This window comes from Moschus berezovskii, chromosome 16 (genome assembly GCF_049115385.1).
Source record: "Moschus berezovskii isolate FMDL1 chromosome 16, NW_MosBer_1.0, whole genome shotgun sequence".
Classification (NCBI taxonomy): domain Eukaryota; kingdom Metazoa; phylum Chordata; class Mammalia; order Artiodactyla; family Moschidae; genus Moschus; species Moschus berezovskii.
Window position 1 is genome coordinate 85,935,113 of NC_142475.1, and position 13,183 is coordinate 85,948,295.

At 40.9% G+C, this 13,183-nt stretch overlaps 2 pseudogenes across 1 annotated transcript in view; one reads left to right on the forward strand and one right to left on the reverse strand.

The window, feature by feature from the left end:
- The first annotated feature begins 462 nt into the window (after positions 1-462).
- On the forward strand, positions 463-9,447 carry LOC129559940 (olfactory receptor 4C16-like; annotated as a pseudogene).
- LOC129559941 (endogenous retrovirus group PABLB member 1 Env polyprotein-like) overlaps positions 463-13,183 on the reverse strand; it is a 60,157-nt pseudogene continuing 47,436 nt past the window's right edge. The window contains exon 3 of the transcript XR_016039293.1: positions 463-8,184. The product of XR_016039293.1 is annotated as an endogenous retrovirus group PABLB member 1 Env polyprotein-like (transcript). The remainder of the gene's footprint in view (positions 8,185-13,183) is intronic.

Here is a 13,183-nt window from a genome sequence, read left to right on the forward strand (position 1 = left end):
TAAGTGTTTATGTATGATGGTTTTAAGTAGTGTGACTTTATATTTATATCATGATCCTCCAAAGGCAGTCATGTATATCCTAAATCCAAGTGATATACCATCAAAAACATGTGCCATAAAATTTTTGAATATGACAAACAAATGAAAGAAATAACAAAGGCTTATCTTTTAACTATGCATTCAACACATTGGAAAATTTAATCAATAATGATATCAAATTTAGCAAGCTTTCTAAAAAAAACTTATAGGAAATTATTACTTTCAGAAGCTTATTTGAAACTCATAGTAAACATATGCAGTGGTCATTAAAAATTATCACACAAAGTGTTAGTATGAGTTAGTTATTAAGAAATCACAGGTACAATGGCCCCCCAAAAACAACATTCCATAACATCATGTAACATCCTGTAAATTATTCACTTATTTTTGCAGATTAATCATTTCATACTCATCTCTTCTCTTTCATGAAATCATGCAGCTGAAAAATAATGTGACTGAGATTATTCTGCTTGGATTGACACAAGATCCTGTCAGGAAGAAAATAGTGTTTGTCACTTTCTTGATTCTCTACTTGGGGACATTGCTGGGTAACCTGCTGATTATTGTTACCGTCAAGACCATCCAGGCACTTGGGAGTCCAAATGCTGGTGCCAGCCGGCAAAGAGAACAGGTCCGGACCTCAACGATGTAGAAGCCTGAGAAAAGAATTAAGGAGTAAAGAATGGGGTCGAGAGGACTGAATGCTCGTGAGGCAAAACAGCGACTTGATTGAAAAGGGCCAGGGTTCTTATACAAAGTGAGACAGGGAACAGGGTACATAAAAATACCAAGTCATTTACCAGGTTAGTTATTGAATCTATAGAAGATTACAAAGGCTTGTTTGCTTTTTAAGACAAGCTTGGCATTTAGACTAATGCTCACAAGATAAGAAAAACTAGTCAGCAGGCTATAAAGATTAGGGAGTACATTCTTAATCTATTTTAAGAGATAAGGAAAACATACCTACATAAATCTGGGGGAATAAACAAGAAACCTAGCAAAGGATTATTTGCTCTGTTTTTCTCAAGGAAGAACAAAGGCCTGGTAAACGTTTTATGACTCTCTTAAGGGGTGGCGGGACAGGGAACAGCACTTACAAGGCATTCCCAGGGCCAACATTTGGGGCCTTTTTCAGGCCGGCTCCCCGCATCTCCCCCTTTCTTTTTTATTAAGAAAAGAAAAAAGACCAGCCTCTTTGTTTTATTCCATGAGAAAAGGCAGTCATTTTTTAGTAATACGTGAAAACATCATGATTCTTTCAGTAACTAAATTCATAATACATTGCAGGAAACATGGTCCACAACAAAGGAGACAAAGTATAATTACAAATATTATAAGTAAGGTTTTCCACCAATCACTATGGAACCAGGATTTAACTTGTTCCCAAAAGGGGGGAGAGGGATCTTGCATAGATCTGATCTGATGCTGCAAGTCATCAACAGCATCAGATATATTGGAGGACAGATCAGGAATATAAACGCAGCATTCTACTTTTATAACAGCACAGGTCCCTCCCTAGCAGCTGTAAGAATATCCAGGGCCATTCGGTTTTGTAGAACAGCCTTACGCATTTGTTTTTGCTCTTCATTTAATGCTTCTATGGCTTTTTTTGTGTCCAGTAATGCCTGCTGAGTAAAATTTGTTAAAGCATCCACATGGGCCATTATATCTGTTGTTCCAATAGAAGGGACAAATACTGCCGCTAAATAATCATACCAGTGGAACACAGCTAGACCAACGTGCTTTCAAAAGGGGAAGATTAGCGGGCTTTTTCATAGGAGAGCAAGTGATTCGGCCAGGAGCAAACACAAATCCAAGGCTACAGCGTCTCACCCAACCAATGGGAAGCCAGGGCCAAACATTAGAGCCACAAATCCATTTTGTCCCGTTAGGAGCCACCCATCTTATACTGGGACTGTTTTTCCAATCGGATCCCGGCCAGAGGGTGGTAGCATTACGATTAAAGGTTACATTAGTCACCCGAGTACACATAGAAATAGGGGTAATACCCACATGCTTCAACAAATGTTTGCCAAAATCTTTTCCCCAAAAACGGGGTTGATGTTCTTGTTGTTCCCAGCAAATGTCCACCTGTCTCAGTAACTGTCCTTTTTCCGGGGTCATCCAAAAGTACTCATCCCAGATCTGATAATAATCTCCAAAAAATCGACAAGTACGAGTCTTATTTTTGTTGGTATTAGAATAAGTGCTGTATGCATCTTTAACAGCCTTATAACTCGCATTAACATTGAACTGTAGCGAGGAACTCGCTTTCTGATTACCCGTGTCGTTACACTCAGGAAGGGCAGAGACATTTAGAGTGTTGAGACTTCTGTGAGTTTGCTTATACTGGGTTAAAAAGTCACAGACTGCAGGAAAATGCATTTGCTGTATAGGGGATACCCACCAAGGAAACCCATCGACTACAGACAAAGGCATAGCAGTACAAACCCAGCAGGCGGAGCTGTTGTGAAAATCAGCATAAGAATGAGCCCAGGATAGAAAAACATTTCCTTCAGCTTGGGGAAATGCTTGATTCATTACTGCACAGGCTAGTGCAAGCACCAAATAGGATAGAGAAATGTGTGGTTGGGTTGTATCAACTGCAATACGCCTTGCTTGCTCTACAGATTCATGTAATTGTTGATTCATTGGCAGGACGTTCCTTTCTCCTATTTGTAGCCTCCTCATCTGAGCCATCAGTTGTCTTCTCCGCCTGGCGTACCAACCTCTCCGGGAGCCAGCGCGGCGCTTCAGCATCTTGTGGAAAAATACAAACATGCCCCCGTCCCCATATTAAAACAGGATTGGGGCCATGCCATTGGTTAGTAATGGGGTCTTTCCATTTTATGAGGGGTTTGTTGTAGGTCATGGGCGTCCAAAATCGTTGCGCTGCGGTTTTTCCTTCTGAATCTAAATTTAAAAAATTAAGCATAAAAAAGGCATGATGCAAATAATTATAAGGTGTCATGGGGTACAATTCCCCCTTTTTTAATTTTAAAAGTTGATGTTTTAGAGTCTGATGGGCGCGTTTCACTATGCCTTGTCCTTAAGGATTGTAGGGAATACCTGTTTTTAAAGAAATGGACAAACAGAACAAAAATCAAGAAACGTTTGCGAAACATAGCCAGGTCTATTGTCTGTTTTTATGACTTTAGGAGTGCCCATAACAGAAAAAGCCGCAAGGCAATGTGCAATACAATGTCGAGCAGCTTCTCCAGTCTGTAAGGAAGCAAAAATGTAACCAGAAAAAGTATCAATATTAACATGTACATATTTTAATTTTTCAAACGATAGGACATGCGTAACATCCATTTGCCAGAGGTGATTAGGCAGAAGTCCCCGGGGGTTAACGCCATAGTGAGGGACAGAAAGAAACTGAGGACAGACAGGACAGCGTTTAACAATTTGTCTGGCTGCCTCTCGGGGGATTTTAAATTGTAACCTGAGGGTATGACTGTTTTGATGATGAAGCCAATGAGATTGTTCCGCCTTTTGTGTTTGGGAAAGAAAGATATGAGTAGCAGAATCAGCCAGTTCATTTCCTGACGTCAGGGGTACAGGCAAGCCAGAATGAGCTCTGATGTGGCCAAAAAACATTTGTAAGTCCTATGCTGTAAAAAGATTTGAATATCTCGAAAGAGCTGTTGAATTACAGAATTAACAGTGTGTATGAATGGAACAGTTTCTACTTGATTAAGTGCCCGAACGACATAGTGACTGTCAGAAAAAACATTCAAAGTTTCAGAGTGAAATTGTTGCAAAATAGCAAATACAGCACAAAGTTCTACTTCTTGCGCGGAAGTACAGCCTGTAAACCAAGAGGTAATTTGTTTATTGACAACATATGCAGATTTTTCATTTGAAGATCCATCAGTAAACACAGTTACAGCGTCTGCAAGAGGTTGATTAACAACGGTGGAGGGAAAAACAAACTCATGTTGGTTAGCGAAATGTAGCAGTTTGTTAGCTGGGAAATGATTTTCTAGGCGACCAGCAAAATGAGCCAGGGCAGCATTTCAAGCATCACTAAACTGGAATAACCAGTTTTGTTGCTCTTTAGTATAAGGCAGGCAGATAAAATGAGGGTCTTTACCAAGTAATTTCCGAGACTCTTGTCCACCTTTGGCGATGAGGGAACTGATTGAGTCGAAATAAGGAGTTAGTACTCGGGTGGGGGAGGCAGGCAAATGTATCCAATACATTGGGGAATCTTGGAAAAGAACAGCAGTAGGGGAGTGTTTGGAAGGAAAAATATACAATCCCCATTCTTTTGTGTAATCACAATGGGAACTGGTTTGAGAGGCTAGAGCCTCTTCTACTATTTGTAATGCTTTGCGTCCCTCGTCAGTTAATGATCTAGGGGAGGTTGGATCTGCTGGTCTTTTAAGGATATCAAACAAAGGTTTTAGTTCCCCTGTAGTAATTTTTAAATAAGGTCAAATCCAATTAATGTCTCCTAGTAATTTTTGAAAATCATTAAGTGTTTTCAGATTATCTTTACGAAGTTCTAATTTTTGAGCTTTAAACGTTTCCCCCTCTACCCGGAATCCCAGATAGGAATATGGAGGACTACGCTGAATTTTTTCTGGTGCTATTTGAAGACCATAATGTTGCAAATCTGCTTGTAAACCGGAAAAGGCAGATAATAAAACACTTTCATTATCATTGGCTAGTCATCCATATAATGTCAACCATCCATATAATGGATGTCATCCATATAATGAACCATATACAGTGAGGGATATTTCAAACGTGTGGGTTCCAAAGCTTTAGCAACAAATTTTTGACATAAAGTAGGGCTATTTGCCATGCCCTGAGGAAGAACTTTCCAATGATAACGCTTCGTGGGTTGCTGGAAGTTATTAGAGGGAACGCTAAACGCGAACCGGGGGCAGTCCTGGGGTGCTAGGGGAATAGTATAAAAACAATCTTTTAAGTCGATAATCAATTTAAATGTCCCTTTTGGGATAGCAATGGGGGAAGGTAAACCAGGTTGTAAAGGACCCATAACAATCATAGTTTCATTAACTTTTCTGAGATCCTGTAACAGCCTCCATTTTCCAGATTTTTTTTTTATAACAAAAATAGGAGAGTTCCAGGGTGAGTTAGAGCTCTCAATGTGACCAAGTGCCAATTGTTCCTGCACCAATTGTTCAGCGGCCATGATTTTTTCTTTTGTAAGAGGCCATTGATTGACCCACATGGGGACGTCACTTTTCCAAGCGATTGCATTCGCATGAGCCGCAGGAGATGCAATGGCCTCTCCTAAAAATACCCAAGACCTGATCAATGAGGCAAGGACTTAATTTGAACAGGCAATGGATTTCCTTCTCCGTTTTCTCCCAATCCCTGCTTTGGCAATAAACCTTGATCCATTAGCATCTGACCTACTATGTCATTAGGTGCAAAAATATAGACTCCCTTTTATTTCATAACATCTCGCCCCCATAAATTAACCGGGATATTGGGTAAAATATGGGGCTGTATATGTCCTTTATGTCCCTCAGCATCCTTCCACAGAAGCAACTCAGAGCTTTGTTCAGGATTATGGGATTGACCTATTCCTCATAAAGTGGATATAACTACCTGTTTTGCCCAATTTTTTGGCCAGTCATCTAAAGAAATCACTGAGACATCGGCCCCAGTATCTAGAATTCCAATAAATTTATGACCATTAATAATAAGTTCTAGCTCAGGACGCGTTTCTTTTATATTTTGAATCCAATATGCATCTGAGGATCCAAAACAAGCACCCTCTATAGGCTGAGCTGTTTTAATTTTCCCACAGGTATAGTTTGTAGTATGATTAATTGAGCTATTCGCTGTCCTGAGGGGATACTGATGATATTTTTTGGGGCGCAGGCCATTATTTTTATTTCTCCTGTGAAATCCAAATCAATTACTCCAGGGGCAATCTGCAAACCTTTCGTAGTCCAGCTGCTTCTTCCTAATAATAACCCTACTGAATTTTGAGGCAGCGGCCTATGAACTCTGGTGGGCAAGGCTTGCATGCCCATTTCTGGAGTTAATACTGTATAGGAGGAGGAATAGAGGTTCAATCCTGCACTGCCTGAGGTAGCTCTGTGGAGGTCTCTAACTCTAGGTTTGCATCATCTCTGGGTGATTTTCCTGGAGTGCCCCATAGCATCGTTTTGGGGCCTGGGGCTGGGCCCTCACCCAGTTTCCCGACATAGGCTCCAGAGTTTTTCCATTGATATCAGTTTTAGACCTACAATCTCTAGCCCAATGTCGTCCTTTTTTACATCTTGGGCAAATTTTGGGACCTTTATTTTGCTTGTCAAGTATCCCCTTTTGTTGTTGGGGGCATTGTATGGCTCGATGTCCCATCTTACCACAAGAAAAACAACTCCCAGGGGGCCCATTAATTCTATTTTTGATTCTTCCTTTTGCAGCTTGTTGGTATAATATTTCTTTTACAGTCTTTCCCTGCAAAGCAGCTGCAATGGTTAAGCCTTGCATATAAGATGGCCCAATATCGGCACAAATTCGAATGTAGTCGGCTATTCCTCCTTTTTTCCGGTAAGGCCTCAAAGCCGCTTGACAAGCAGAATTAGCATTTTCATAGGCCAATTGTTGAGTTATTACCATACCGGCTTTTTCATCTCCTATGACTTGTGAGACTGATTCTAGCAGTCGAGCCACGAAATCCTGATAGGGTTCATTGGGGCCCTGCCTTATTTTTGATAAATATTCTCATTTATTATTAGACGTGGGCAGTCTTTCCCAGGCTGTTAACGCTGCTTCATTAATCTGGGGATATGCCTCAGGGGGGTAATTTAATTGTTGGTTAGTGACCCTATATACCCCTTTTCCCATAAGCATTTTAAAGCTTATCAGTAACCCATTTCTTCTGTTTCTTTTTGCCAAAATCCCACATTGTTCTCCAAATTTTGACTTCCATAAGAGATAATCTCCTCCTGTGAGACAGGCTTGAGATACTTGTTTTCAATCATTGGGAGGCAAGTATTGGCTATTTAAAGTTTTAATGATGGACACTGTAAAAGGGGCAGTTGGCCCATACTGAGCACAGGCTTGTTTTAATTCCTTTATCTGTTTAAATGGTAAAGGCTCATAATATCTCCTCTGTTGAGCATCTTCAAGGACAGGGAATAAAATAGGAAAACCTTCTAACGTCTCTCCATGCTGTCTCGCCTGCTGAACGGCGAGCTGTAAAGGGGAGAGAGTCTGGGTAATAGGGGCCGGATTTTTGTTAGTGGGAACCAAAAAAGGACTGTTTTTTTTAATTAAACCCATTGATGGTGGATCTAATCCTGCTGTGACTGAAGGAGGCTGTGGGGGCACAGGATTAGAGAGGACCGTAGGTTGGGGGGGATAATTAAAACTGAGGGTATCAAGACATTTAGTTATAGTGGTAAGCAATTCCCTAACCTCTGAGAAAGGGGATGTATTTACGGTTTTTTCAGCTGCGAATACTTCTCATGGGTGTTTTTCAGAGTGATGGGCCGCAGCTTCTTTTAAATCTGCCTGATTGGCAGATTCTGACTCCGAGTTGGAGCCAGAAAGAGATGGAGCAAGAGGTTTTTTAGGTGTATCGTTAATATGCTCCAAGGTGGGGGCAGTGGGCAAAGTTGCAGGCCTGTTGATAATGGCCTTTAATGTGGCCTCTAGTTTTTTACTCTCATGTTCAGGATCTAAGCAATCTCGAATTAAGGTCCACAGAGAGTAAGCGTCCAAAGGTATCTTATCAGTCCCATGTAAAGAATAATATTGCTGAATTTGTTCCCCCACCTTTCTCCTGGTCTCAATATTAACAGTACCATCTTCTGGGAACCAGGGGCAAACTTCTTCCACAAATGATAGAAACTTTTCTAACTTGTTTTTAGCAACAGTTATCCCTCTAACTTTCAGCATGGTTTTAAGCATAGCTACAAAAAGTTGTCTACTATTACCTTGACTCATAGTTTATACTCTCGACTGAAACCCTCTCCGCCCTTTACAAAAACTTTTAACTTTACCTCTTTTATTTTATCTACTGGGATACCCTCGTACTCAAGGTTCGGGCGGCTGCGACTACGTAGTCCGATCAAGTCCCTGTTCGGGCGCCACCTGCCAGTGCCAGCCGGCAAAGAGAACAGGTCCGGACCTCAACGATGTAGAAGCCTGAGAAAAGAATTAAGGAGTAAAGAATGGGGTCGAGAGGACTGAATGCTCGTGAGGCAAAACAGCGACTTGATTGAAAAGGGCCAGGGTTCTTATACAAAGTGAGACAGAGAACAGGGTACATAAAAATACCAAGTCATTTACCAGGTTAGTTATTGCATCTATAGAAGATTACAAAGGCTTGTTTGCTTTTTAAGACAAGCTTGGCATTTAGACTAATGCTCACAAGATAAGAAAAACTAGTCAGCAGGCTATAAAGATTAGGGAGTACATTCTTAATCTATTTTAAGAGATAAGGAAAACATACCTACATAAATCTGGGGGAATAAACAAGAAACCTAGCAAAGGATTATTTGCTCTGTTTTTCTCAAGGAAGAACAAAGGCCTGGTAAACGTTTTATGACTCTCTTAAGGGGTGGCGGGACAGAGAACAGCACTTACAAGGCATTCCCAGGGCCAAAATTTTGGGCCTTGTTCAGGCCAGCTCCCCGCACCAATGAACTTCTTTCTTTTCTACTTATCCTTATCTGATGCCCGCATGTCTAATTCCATAGCTCCTAGAATGATTGCTGATGCCCTTTTGAAGAAGACCACTATCTCTTTCAGTAAGTGCATGATCCAAGTCTTTGCATTCCATTTCTTTGGCTGCCTGGAGATCTTCATCCTTGTCCTCATTGCTGTTGACCGTTATGTGACCATCTGTAAGCCTCGAAACTACAAGACTATCATGAGCCATCTAGTCTGTGGTGGGCCAATGTCCCTGGCCTAGTTGGGGTCCTGTGTGCATTCATCAGCTCAGATTTTTCTAGCCTTGAGTCTGCCTTTCTGTGGTCCCAGTGGAACTGACCACTACTTCTGTGACTTGCAGCCTTTGTTACAACTTGCCAGTACAGACACTTATGCAACAAACCTACTCTTGGTGTCCAACAGCAGGGCCATCTGTATAGTGAGTTTTGTCATGCTGGTGTTCTCTTATGTTATCATCTTGCAGTCTCTGAGAAACCAGTGCTGAGTGGAGGAAAAAAGCCTTATCCACATGCATGCATCTCCCGTATTATGGTGATCATCTTTTACTTTGGCCCTTTCATATTGATATACACACGCCCTGCCACCACCTTCTCCACAGATAAGATGATAGCTGTGTTTTATACAATTGGAACACCTTTGTTCAACCCTCTGATTAATACCCTGAGGAATGCAGAAGTGAAAAATGCCACGAGGATGCTATGGGGCAAGAAGTTAATTTCAGATTACAAAAGATGAATTGAAATTTCAAAATTTATTCATTGCTTGAAATGACCTGGAAAAAGTCCATAGAGAAAATTCTCTTCTAATTGTGAAGTTAGTATAATTCTGTCTTAGGGTGTGACAGCCACTACCCTTAAGATTGAAAAGCAGTGTGCACACATATACTTGTTAGTGTTGAGTCAATCTTATGTAGAGGAAGAGAGGACACTAGGTATAAGCAGGCTTTAAAGTCCAGTAGCTTAGATGCTGTGTTTCTATATCTCTCACTTGCCTGGGATTAATATCTATGTGGTTTTCACCTAATGTGTTCCCCAAACTTCTTCACCTTGCTGTCTATTCTTTTGCTCCTATGTAAACTTCCCCTATATTCTTATAAACACAACTTAGTAACTTTCTGTTTTCTCAAAACATTTTATTGAAAGTTTCTGTTTCATCATATCCATTTAATGCCCTTCAACTTATTTTTTTCCTGATTAATACTAGAATCGAATAATTAGAGAAGCTTCATGGATATATAATATAGTATTCAGTTCAGTTCAGTCGCTCAGTCGAGTCTGACTCTCCGCGGCCCAACGAATCACAGCACGCCAGGCCTCCCTGTCCATCACCAACTCCTGGAGTACACTCAAACCAATGTCCACAGAGTCGGTGAGGCCATCCAGCCATCTCATTCTCCATTGTCCCCTTCTCCTCCCGCCCCCAACCTTTCCCAGCATCAGAGTCTTTTCCAGTGAGTCAACTCGCCGCATGAGGTGGCCAAAGTATTGGAGTTTCAGTTTTAGCATCAGTCCCTCCAATGAACATCCAGGATTGATCTCCTTTAGAATGGACTGGTTGGATCTCCTTTCAATCCAAAGGACTCTCAAGAGTCTTCTCCAACACCAGAGTTCAAAAGCATCGATTCTTCGGCGATCAGCTTTCTTCACAGTCCAACTCTCACATCCATACATGACCACGGGAAAAACCATAGCCTTGACTAGACGGACCTTGGTTGGCAAAGTAATGTCTCTGCTTTTTAATATACTATCAAGGTTGGTCATAACTTTCCTTCCAAGGAGTAAGCGTCTTTTAATTTCATGGCTGCAATCAGCATCTGCAGTGATTTTGGAGCCCAAAAAAATAAAGTCTGACACTGTTTCCACTGTTTTTCCATCTATTTCCCATGAAGTGATGGGACCAGATGCCACGATTTTGTTTTCTGCATGTTGACCTTCAAGCCAACCTTTTCACTCTCCTCTTTCACTTTCATCAAGAGGCTTTTGAGTTCCTCTTCACTTTCTGCCATAAGGGTAGTGTCATCTGCATATCTGAGGTTGTTGATATTTCTCCCAGCAATCTTGATGCCAGCTTGTGCTTCTTCCAGCCCAGCGTTCCTCATGATGTACTCTGCATATAAGTTAAATAAGCAGGGTGACAATATACAATCTTGACGTACTCCTTTTCCTATTTGGAACCAGTCTGTTGTTCCATGTCCAGTTCTAACTGTTGCTTCCTGACCTGCATACAGGTTTCTCAAGAGTCAGGTCAGGTGGTCTGGGATTCCCATCTCTTTCAGAATGCTCCACAGTTTCTTGTGATCCACACAGTCAAAGGCTTTGGCATAGTCAATGAAGCAGAAATAGATGTTTTTCTGAAACTCTCTTGCTTTCTCCATGATCCAGCGGATGTTGGCAATTTGATCTCTGGTGCCTCTGCCTTTTCTAAAACCTGCTTGAACATCTGGGAGTTCACGGTTTACATACTGCTGAAGCCTGGCTTGGAGAATTTTGAGCATGACTTTACTAGCGTGTGAGTTGAGTGCAATTGTGCGGTAGTTTGAGCATTCTTTGGCATTGCCTTTCTTTGGGATTGGAATGATGTCTGACCTCTTTCAGTCCTGTGGCCACTGCTGAGTTTTCCAAATCTGCTGGCATATTGAGTGCAGCACTTTCACAGCATCATCTTTCAAGATCTATCTAGCTCAACTGGAATTCCATCACCTCCACTAGCTTTGTTCGTAGTGATGCTTTCTAAGGCCCACTTGACTTCACATTCCAAGATGTCTGGCTCTAGGTCAGTGATCACGTTATCGTTACTATCTTGGTCGTGAATATCTTTTTTTTACAGTTCTTCTGTGTATTCCTTCCACCTCTTCTTAATATCTTCTGCTTCTGTTAGGTCCGTACCATTTCTGTTCTTTATCGAGCCCATCTTTGCATGAAATGTTCCCTTGGAATCCCTAATTTTCTTGAAGAGGTCTCTTGTTTTCCCTATTCTGTTGTTTCCCTCTATTTCTTTGCATTGATCACTGAGGAAGGCTTTCTTATCTCTCCTTGCTATTCTTTGGAACTCTGCATTCAGATGCTTATATCTTTCCTTTTCTCCTTTGCTTTTTGCCTCTCTTTTTTTCACAGCTATTTGTAAGGCCTCCTCAGACAGCCATTTCGCTCTTTTGCATTTCTTTTCCATGGGGATGGTCTTGGTCCCTGTCTCCTGTACAATGGCATGAACCTCCGTCCAGAGTTCATCAGGCACTCTATCAATCAGATCTAGTCCCTTAAATCTATTTCTCACTTCCACTGTATAATCATAAGGGATTTGATTGAGGTCATATCTGAATGGTCTAGTGGTTTTCCCTACTTTCTTCAATTTAAGTCTGAATTTGGCAATAAGGAGTTCATGATCTGAGCCACAGTAAGCTCCTGGTCTTGTTTTCGCTAACTGTATACAGCTTCTCCATCTTTGGTTGCAAAGAATATAATCAATCTGATTTCGGTGTTGACCATCTTGTGATGTCCATGTGTAGAGTCTTCTCTTGTGTTGTTGGAAGAGGGTGTTTGCTATGACCAGTGCATTCTCTTGACAAAACTCTATTAGCCTTTGCCCTGCTTCATTCCGTGCTCCAAGGCCAAATTTTCCTGTTACTCCAGATGTTTCAATATAGTATATAATCTAGACAGTATATAATCTAGTTTTTTTTTTTTTCAACTATTTATTGTTCACTCCAAATTCTTACCATATGTTTAACCAGATTCTTCCTTCTCAGATGGAAAGTTAACACTCTGAGGTCATTTTTTTTCAATATCAAGAAGGTTTTAATTGTTAAGTTTCTATTCAGTTTAACATTTTTAACAAAATCTACATTATGGTCCTGACACGATTGAAGTGAATTAGCTTGCAAGCACATTGTGCACCTAATTTGATTTCTTCTAATTTTGGGACAGTACTAAGCTTTCTCTTAAATTATACCAATCATGATATTGAGAAAATAACGGTGAGCTATTATAAGTATAGTACAGATGTTACAAAATAAATAGATTTACATGGAGCTGGAGATAGAGTGTAGACAGTTGATGTTAGTGAATTACAAAATATTTCCAATCCCAAAGAAAGGAAATGCCAAAGAATGCTCAAACTACCGCGCAATTGCACTCATCTCACACATTAGTAAAGTCATGCTCAAAATTCTCCAAGCCAGGCTTCATTAATATGTGAACTGTGAACTTCCATATGTTCAAGCAGGTTTTAGAAAAGGCAGAGGCACCAGAGATCAAATTACTAACATCCGCTGGATGATGGAGAAAGCAAGAGAGTTCCAGAAAAACATCTCTTTCTGCTTCATTGACTATGCCAAAGCCTTTGACTGTGTCGATCACAATAAACTGTGGAACATTCTGAAAGAGATGGGAATACCAGACCACCTGACCTGCCTCTTGAGAAACCTGTATGCAGGTCAGGAAGCAACAATTAGAATTGGACATGGAACAACAGA